We start from the raw sequence: 9,515 nt of genomic DNA, 5'->3' as shown, positions 1-9,515 counted from the left end.
CACAACATCTAATTTTTTGTAGCGCATTGGCGATGTAAGCGATGGTTAACATTTCTTACAACGCCATTTTCTATGGGGATTGGTGACCACTTACCATCACCCGGCCCATATGCTCGTCCGTCTAGGTAGACGGACGAGCATATGGGTTGGTGTTTTTTTAATATAGAATATTAAAAAAACAACAAAAGATACACTTACGAATACATTACATTATGGGATTGCGTTGAAGACCACATCAAGTACATTAAATAAAACTAAAACTAAACAAAATTAAATAAAGAAAAAAAAGTGTTACATAGTGGGACTCAAAAAATGAACATACGAACTACAAATAAGGTAAATAAAGGTTATTAGGACTGTTACGAAAATGTGAATTTAAGTAAATGTTAAAAAACAAAATATATAAATCATTTAAATTAAAGAATATAATATAATTAAAATAACGAAAAAGGATTTCCGTCAGAATTCCACGCTGGTGTACTCACGGATTTTTCTAGTAGAATGAAGGATATATTTGTATAAATGTGATTATATGTAGCTGTTGTGTCATTATCATACTATTGTGGATGTTTGTTCCTTTTGGTGTCTTATATAAAGTTATTAAAAAAAAAACAATTTAAATATTGTATAATAATTTGAATATCGGTTAATATATTTATAACTAAATTGTTATGTAATCTCTGTTCTACCAAAAATATCTTCAGCATTTCAAAAGATGGCGGACATGAGACTTGACTGCAGTTAATTAGATCTTAAAGTCATTTGTAACACGCTTATAAAGCTAAAATAGTACTAAAGATATAGCGCTATATAGCATTTATACAATTGTCCTCTGGACGAATTGTCCATCAAAGACATTCTCAACTCAATATAACCGCAGACATCATATCAATCATGAGATCATACCACCAACCAACCAACCAAGACGGACTATACGTTATATAAACCCATTTCTGAGTGACAGAAGTATATCGCTTGCGCACACCGGTTGCGCCCCAACGGTTGGCCCACCTATGAAGGCCAAAGAACCCCAGCAGGAAGAGAAAGTGCGCATAGCACAGACGCCTTAAAAGTCTATATAATCCTTTACATAAATATGTAGCCACAAATGAACGTAACAAGTGTAAGCGAATGTCAAAAGAGAATCATTGATTAGTTAGAATTAAGGGTAAATGCAACAGCATTGCTGCTATTCTTTAAAATTTCACTTTGTATTTCACTCGCGTAACGTTGAAAACCGTTCTACATTGATACGGCATTTTGAACCTATAAATGTTATAATTATTATAATTAATGTCGCATATCACCTTTGAAATTTCACGATCATGTCCTAAGTTTTTAGTTACAGAATAGCTCTTCAGTTGCGTCACAAAAAAAAACTATAAGATAGCCAAAAATATGTCGCTTGAAAACGAAAATTATCGCATTAAATAGCGCTAGGTTAAACAACGAAGTGGAAGATTACTCTTAATCTGGAGTCACGTACTTGCAGGCGAAGATAACAGCTAATCTCAAGTCCTGAGATGTCTGTAAGATTTACCGTGTACGATCTGTTTACCTTACAGCTAATACTGTACCAGCTTACCGTTTCGTGTTACGACTTTTACCTTCGCTGTACAGATTAATGGAACCATTTAAGAACAAGCAAATACGTAAAAAGTATACTAATGCTGTTATTAATTATATTTTTACTGTAATTTTGTATATAATAATAATAAATATATTTCTTGCACACTCAAACATATATAATTAGAAATCAAGATAGAAACGTATGTCGACACGTACAATTTATCCACACAAATAGAACAAATGAATCAAAACTGAACAACTGAAATATCATTTCGGTGAGTTGTTCCAGCGACTCTGCTATGATGACGATATCGTCGGCAAATCGAAGGTGTGAGATGTACTCGCCGTTTACATTGACTCCATACCTAGTCCAATCCAGCGTTTTGAAAACGTCTTCCAACGCGTTGGTGAACAGTTTCGGGGATATTACATCCCCCTGTCTCACCCCTCTGCGCAGTTCGATCGCCTTCGTCTTACAGTCCTGGATGTGGACAGTCATTGTAGCGGCGTTGTACAGACATCTCAGTACCTCGATATATCTCCAATCGATATGACATCTCTGCAATGAGTCGAGCACTGCCCAGGTTTCGATGGAGTCCAAGGCTTTCTCGTAGTCCACAAATGCCATACACAGCGGCTGATTGTACTCTTCGGTCTTCTGCACAATCTGCCGAACAGTATGGATGTGGTCCACGGTGCTGTAGCCTGATCGAAAGCCGGCTTGCTCTGGGGGCTGGAACTCGTCAAGTCGTCTGGCGAGACGGTTCGTGACGACTCTTGAGAACAGCTTATACACGTGACTCAGGAGGGAGATTGGTCTGTAGTTTTTCAAGAGGGTTTTATCACCTTTCTTGAAAAACAGTACCACCTCACTCCCGCTCCACGTTTCCGGGGTCTTGCCATGTTGGATGACGGAATTAAAGAGGCTTGCTAGCTCTTTCAGGACCGGAGTCCCGCCTGCCTTAAGCAACTCTGTTGTGATTCCGTCATCTCCCGGAGCTTTGTTGTTTTTAAGCTGTTCTAGAGCCGCCCTAATCTCTCCTTGGTCAACGACCGGGATCTCCTCGGAGTAATGGCGCATAAGAGGGGCGCGCTGGTCATCAATACTGATTCCCACGTGTTTATCCGATCTTGAAGAGAACAACTGCCCATAAAACCTCTCTACTTCTCCGACAATCTCAGGCCTAGAGGTAACGACCCCACCATTTTCAGTTTTAAGTTTTGTCAGACGCGGCCTCCCAAACTTGCGAGCGAACACTTTCGATCCCCGATTTTGCTCAATCGCAGCCTTGATGGCACGGGTATTGGAGTGTCGGAGATCGCGTCGCGTCAGCGTTTTTATTGTTCGGTTTAAGGCCTTATCTGACAAAAACGATGGTAGTTCTCGTCGTTTTCTCATGAGCTCGAGTGTCTCAGCAGAGAGTTTTGGTGCGTTGTCTCTTCTCTGTGGCGGAAAACACTTGCGGGATGTGTTTTGCAGTATTTTGACCAGCGTGTCGGTTCTCTCATCAATGCTGCTTATGGTTTCCAACGCGGTGAATTGATTTTGAAGTTCCATTTGGAACTTTTCGGAGCCTTGAGCAGCTTGGAGCATGGTAGGTCGGAGAGTAGACCTCATCATTCTCGATCTTTCGGCTTTTAAGTTGATATTTAGAGTGCCTCGAACCAAGCGGTGATCACTTCCGGTATTAAACCTGTTGATCACTGAAACATCTCTAAATATGTGCCTTTTATTCGATATGATAAAGTCTATCTCGTTCCTTGTCACGTTATCGGGGCTTCGCCAGGTTCACCTCCTCTGAGGCTTCTTTTGAAAGAAAGAATTCATCAAAAAAAGCCCCTGCGCTTCGAGAAAGTTTACCAGCATTTGCCCCCTGTGATTTCTGCAGCCCAAGCCGTAAGGTCCGACTTTCGATTCACCGCTATCTTGTACTACCACTTTAGCATTAAAGTCTCCCATAACAACATTGTAGTGGGCCCTCGAGGTGTCGTTGAGGGCCTTTGCGATGTCCTCGTACATCGCTTCGACCACATCATAGGAGTATGTCGAAGTTACCGGACTCTAGAGTTATCGTGTCCTCCCCCTGTCTTCGGACTTCAAATAACCCCAGTATATGCCAGTTTATATGACTTAACTCTACTTCTAATTCGGCGAGGTGATGGTCCAGCCTCATCGAGCGTCCATTATATGTTGCCATGTTCAGTCGTTTTATACGGTAGCCTGCCGTGAACCGGTGATTCTTAGCACCCCCTGCCCTGCCGATACCGCGACCGCTACCTTGGTCGGGCCTAGCGGGCTTGCCGGTAACTGGGGGCCTTTTTTTGGGCGCATCTGCCATTAAGGGAGGGGTTTGCCCATACTCGCCGCGCTGGGCAGGCGTGTTGGCGAGCGCAGTAGGGGGGTAAGATGTTTATGGGAGGGGGGACACTGCTGCCCATCCCCCCTTTTCCCCTTCCCTCAGTCGCCTCTTACGACACCCACGGGATGAAATTGGGGGAGTACTATTCTAAGCCAGTACTCCACGGCACCGAAATGCTGCGTAGCCTAGGCGAGTCTTCCCGGCGTGTCGGTCTCGGTATGAACTTGGACAAGATCAAGGTCATGTTCAATAGGCATGTCGTGCCGGGACCGATATACGTCGAGGGGAAACCTCTCGAAGTTGTTAGTGAATATACCTACCTAGGACAGATAATACAAGTCGGTAGGAACAACTTCGAGAAGGAAGCCGATCGAAGAATTCGCTTGGGATGGGCAGCATTTGGCAACCTTCGTCAAGTCCTCAAGTCGTCTATACCGCAATGTTTGAAGACGACAGTCTTCAACCAATGCGTCTTACCTGCCATGACATACGGTGCCGAAACGTGGACACTAACTGCGGGACTAGTCCACAAATTCAAAGTCGCTCAGCGTGCTATGGAGCGAGCTATGCTCGGAGTATCTTTGAAGGATAAGATCAGAAATGAGATTATCCGGAAAAGAACCGGAGTCACCGACATAGCTTGCAAAATTAGCAGGCTGAAGTGGCAGTGGGCTGGTCACGTATGTCGTAGGACCGATGGCCGTTGGAGCAGACGAGTCCTAGAGTGGAGACCGCGAATCGGCAAGCGCAGCGTAGGGCGCCCTCCAGCCAGGTGGACCGACGACCTTAAGAAGGTGGCGGGCACCAACTGGATGCGGAAGGCGGAGGACAGGGAGCTTTGGCGCACCTTGGGAGAGGCCTATGTTCAGCAGTGGACAACGATTGGCTGTTGACTGATTGATTGATTGAACTGAAATATTATTTATGAGATATCCGCCACAACCGAGAGTCCAAGCAGAAGTGTCTAAAGCCAGCCCGGCCGGCCGATGAGCTCGGCAGGGCCAGTTCCCACCACGGTGATCAACAGGCGCCGCTAGGCCCGTCGGAAGACATTCCTAACAACATATATATCAAATTGCTATAAAAGAAGCCAATATTCCATTTTGTTTTTATTGATTTGATTGAATAAATCTTTCTTTTAATACTTTATATGGTTACCATTTACTTTTATACCGGAAGTGAGTAAAATATTAATTCAAAATATACAACTTCTATATTCAATTCTATATTCAATTCTATATTCAACTACTAGTTGTTGTATTGATGTAAAAGATTGATGCGTTGGTGTAATGAGGACAGTCTTTGGAGATTTCGAAGTCATTGATCTTTGCTAAATAGATAAGTAATTATTTTGTTTTATATAACTAATACACAATTATGTTTAAAAACGAAATATATGTTCTTTATTGAAGAAGGGTCTTATATTGATTTGATTTATCATATTATGTAGAATTAAATGTAAATATCTTTATTAAATGTAAATGTAAGATTCTACTAGAACCGACGAGAAAGCAAATTATTACCTTTATTATCAATTGTAAATTTTTAATTAGCATATAAAATTTTATGAAAATTCAACGAATTTTATGAAATTGAAATGTAGGTATTTATTTGTAAATATATATTTAATCTGTTCTTGCTCCAGGTAGGCTGTATTGACTGTGAAATCGAAAACTTGGTACAAATTTAAATATCGTTTAATAAATAAGATTGTTTATTTAATGCTTAATCGTTAGTTTTTGATTGTAAAAAATTGACAATTTTCTCGATTGTATTCGGATTTTAACCGAAAAACCATTTCATAAATATAGATAACGCCAGCGATATTGTGTATTTCCTGAATTTATAATACACGTACAAACATATGCAACAAAACCTTCCCGTATTGCAATCAGTTACTTCAAATTCCAGGCAGTAAACCTCACCGTAATGATAATTTACAATTAGAGAAATAAATTTTCATCTGAATCGGATTAAGGATGCCGTGAAAACTGCACCTCGTTCCATAAACCTGGGTCACGTAGACGCTGCTAAAGATTAGCTAATCTCCGGACGTGTCTTGAGATTTACGCTGTAAGATGCTTAATTACTTGACTGAATCCAAATAAATCTAGACAATGTTTAGGTGCAAATTTAAAATAAGACATTTTATGTTAGTATGATACAGTGATAATATGCTGTGGACTTAGTAAAGTAACATTGAATATCCAACTGCTGGATTGAAGAATCATCTTCCTTTAGTTTGGAGGTTGAAGTTTGGAGCTTATTCCACCACGCTGCTCCAATGCGGGTAGGTGTATACACACGTGGCAGAATTTCAGTGAAACAAGCAGGTTTGGTATTTAAGCTGGTAGATTTAACACTATAACGAGATAAAGTTTATATGTTTTAACAATTAGATATGAACATATGATCTTTTCAAATGTTAAAACCTAATTCGTTAAAAAAAAAAATATGATAAAGTCCTTACATTATCCGTACGAAGTCGGAACGTAAACCATTAAAAAAGCAGTAATAAATAAACCTTTAATAAAAATTAGTTAGGCTAGGTTACGTCCCATATATGATCTGCTTTACTTTGAGGAAAAGGTTTGCAGCATATTCAACCACGCTATTTAAATGCGGTTTGATGAAACATATGCAGGCTTTCATCCGACACATGCAGAACTCCTCACTATAAATTATAAACACATCAGATATTTATCAAACAACATTTAGAACAATAAATAACACTAATGAGGTAAGGCTAATGTTTATGAAGGTTATTTTTTATCCGAATATAATTACGTAATTTCCGACCATATTTTAGGTCCGAATAACATCTGTCGCAAATATTAATACGATCCTTCAGATGGGCCAGTCAGATAGGAGATATGTGGCGATTTGTGCACCATTAGAGGCGTCAGCAACCCGAGAGAGATTTGATGGGCCTTCACTCGGGTCGCCATTTATATTTTTTCACGAATAGTAAACTATTTCTTTGGGTTGTCGCTAATATTTTTGGTTGATTAAATTTTATTTTATATTTGAAAATATTTTTTTTACTGATTTTTATTGTGTCGACTATGTATTTAATTTGAGAAAAATATAACTTTTAAGTTTACATTCCGTACCGGCGATAGCCTTACCTGCTCTTTCTTGGTAGAGCTTTGTGTGTGTGTCTAGGAAAGTACCATGCATCACATATTCTACCGCCAAACAGCAATACTTAGTATTATTATGTTTCGGTTGAACGGGCGAATGAATTAAACTTTAGACACAAACGACATAACATCTTAGTTCCCAAGGTTGGTAACGCATTGGCGATGTAATGAGGAATGTGTCCACTTAACATCAGATGGCCAGTTGCTCGTCCACCTACATATACATATAAAAAAAACGTAAAATAAAACTTAAAATGTATCAAAGTTGCTACTGTCAGCCGCCGATCGGAAGCCATTGATAATTAGTAGGGTATTCTGATTTCAATAGTTCTTAGTTTGAAGAATATCCCATTATATTATGTATTTAATGTCTTTATATTTAAAAAAGCCGAGATGGCCTAGTGGTAAGAACGCGTGAATCTTAAGCGATGATCGTGGGTTCAAACCCGGGCAAGCACCACTGAATTTTCATGTGCTTAATTTGTGATTATAATTCATCTCGTGCTTGACGGTGAAGGAAAACATCGTGTGGAAACCTGCATGTATCTAATTTCACTGAAATTCTGCCACATGTGTATTCCACCAACCCGCATTCGAGCAATGGAGCTCAAAAAGAGGAGCGGAGGCCTTTAGCCCAGCTGTGGGACATACACAGGTTGTTACGGTTACGGTCTTTACATTGCACTGCTGGGCTTATTTGTCATTTATTGTGTTTTTTTTGTTTCTATGTAGTCACTGCGTTCATTTTAAGATAATAAAGGTACAGAATCATTATTACTGTGAATAATATTGATTTTATTTGATTTGATATAAATGGCTTCATAACTATTTTCAGGTCGAATCCGATTACAAGAACCACGAAACACTAAATACGAAACAATTTGATTTCAGTCGTACAGCTTCAAACGAATGGTTCACTGTGAATGGAAAATTAATCGACTGGACAAATGCAATTTATTCATTGAACTAATGAAACAAAATCATAAAAAATGCTATTATTCTCTAATAAAATACATAAACCTCTTTTTACAATTATATTTAATTGTCATTGGTAAACAAAAAATAGGAACTTAAAGCTATTTTATTATCTAGCTACTAAATTAATTATTTGTCTATTTACAACTTTCAACCGGAGATAGAGATTAGTGCAAGCAAAGAGCAGTCATTTGTATTGATGTTTTCTAATTTGAAGATGGAGAGAGTGTAATTACAGGCACAAGGGAGGACATTATATAGTTCCTGTGGTGGGGGTAGGGCTGGATTTAAGGGACATCCTCATCTACAGCCCCGGGGCCTCCACAAGCGAGGGCCCCCCACAATAGAAATTTATATAACAAAAAATATTATGCATATACATTAGTAGTCTGATTATTTTAAAATGAAATCTACAACAGCTATACTTATAAACGTTGCTTACACAGATTTCTCGCTTTTTATCGTCATCCAATGGAGATTCGATAGAAAAAGACACAGCATTTCCACACTTATATATATTGTTGTTTTTTTTTGTTCTGATTGCTATAATAATATTAATGTAATTAAAAATTAAATTAAAAAATAAGCCGAATGACCACGTACACAGTATGATTATATAAAAAAAATTAAATAGTATTCCATCGTTTACCCGATGTCTGGCGACCCTACCATTACATTTTATGACGCTTCAGTGGGTCGTGGGTGGTGCGTTTTAGAAAAATGTCCTTCAATGACCGGTCGCTTCAAATTTATTTCGGTCTGGTTCTGTGAAAAAAAGAGTAATAGTACAGTTATAATGATAAAGACAACTGTATTAATCAATGACTTATTCAAATAGAATTACGTATGAGATCGGAACATAAGAGTGAGGAATAGAGAGACACTCGTGTTTTTTTTTTAATGTATAGGCCTGCGCTTGACTGTTATCATACCTGACGGAAAGTGAGATACAGTCTAAGATGGAGCGCGCTTGCCTAGAAGATCCCTATTCACTCTAGACTTGAAGGTACCCACGTTGTAGGTGGTGGGGAAAACGGAGGTCGGGAGGGTATTCCAGACCTTGGCGGTGCGTATCAGAAACGAGGAAGCAAATCGTTTCGTACGTGTCTTAAATACGTCAACTACGTAAGGGTGCAGATCTATTCGATGCCTCGCAGTTCTATGGTAAAAAGGTGACGGGGGAACCAAATTAAATAGTTCCTGAGCACAGTCTCCGAAATATATCTTGTTGAATACCGACATTGTGTTGTATTATCGTGTAATACGTCCCGCGCATTGCGCTTATCTCTTGAATTTGGCCGCCGTGGACTAAATTGGTCCGGAATTATCATATCATATTCATAAAACGGAGCTAATTGTAAGGGCTTTTGCGAATAGTGCTTTTGTTTTGGTTTAGGCTACTTAATTGATATGAAAAAATATTTAATGTAATAAATTAATATAAGGCATTATTTATAATAACATTAAC

The sequence above is a fragment of the Nymphalis io genome, chromosome 20 (genome assembly GCF_905147045.1).
Source record: "Nymphalis io chromosome 20, ilAglIoxx1.1, whole genome shotgun sequence".
Lineage (NCBI taxonomy): Eukaryota > Metazoa > Arthropoda > Insecta > Lepidoptera > Nymphalidae > Nymphalis > Nymphalis io.
The sequence above is the reverse complement of the archived record's forward strand: the minus strand, read 5'-3'. Positions refer to the sequence as shown.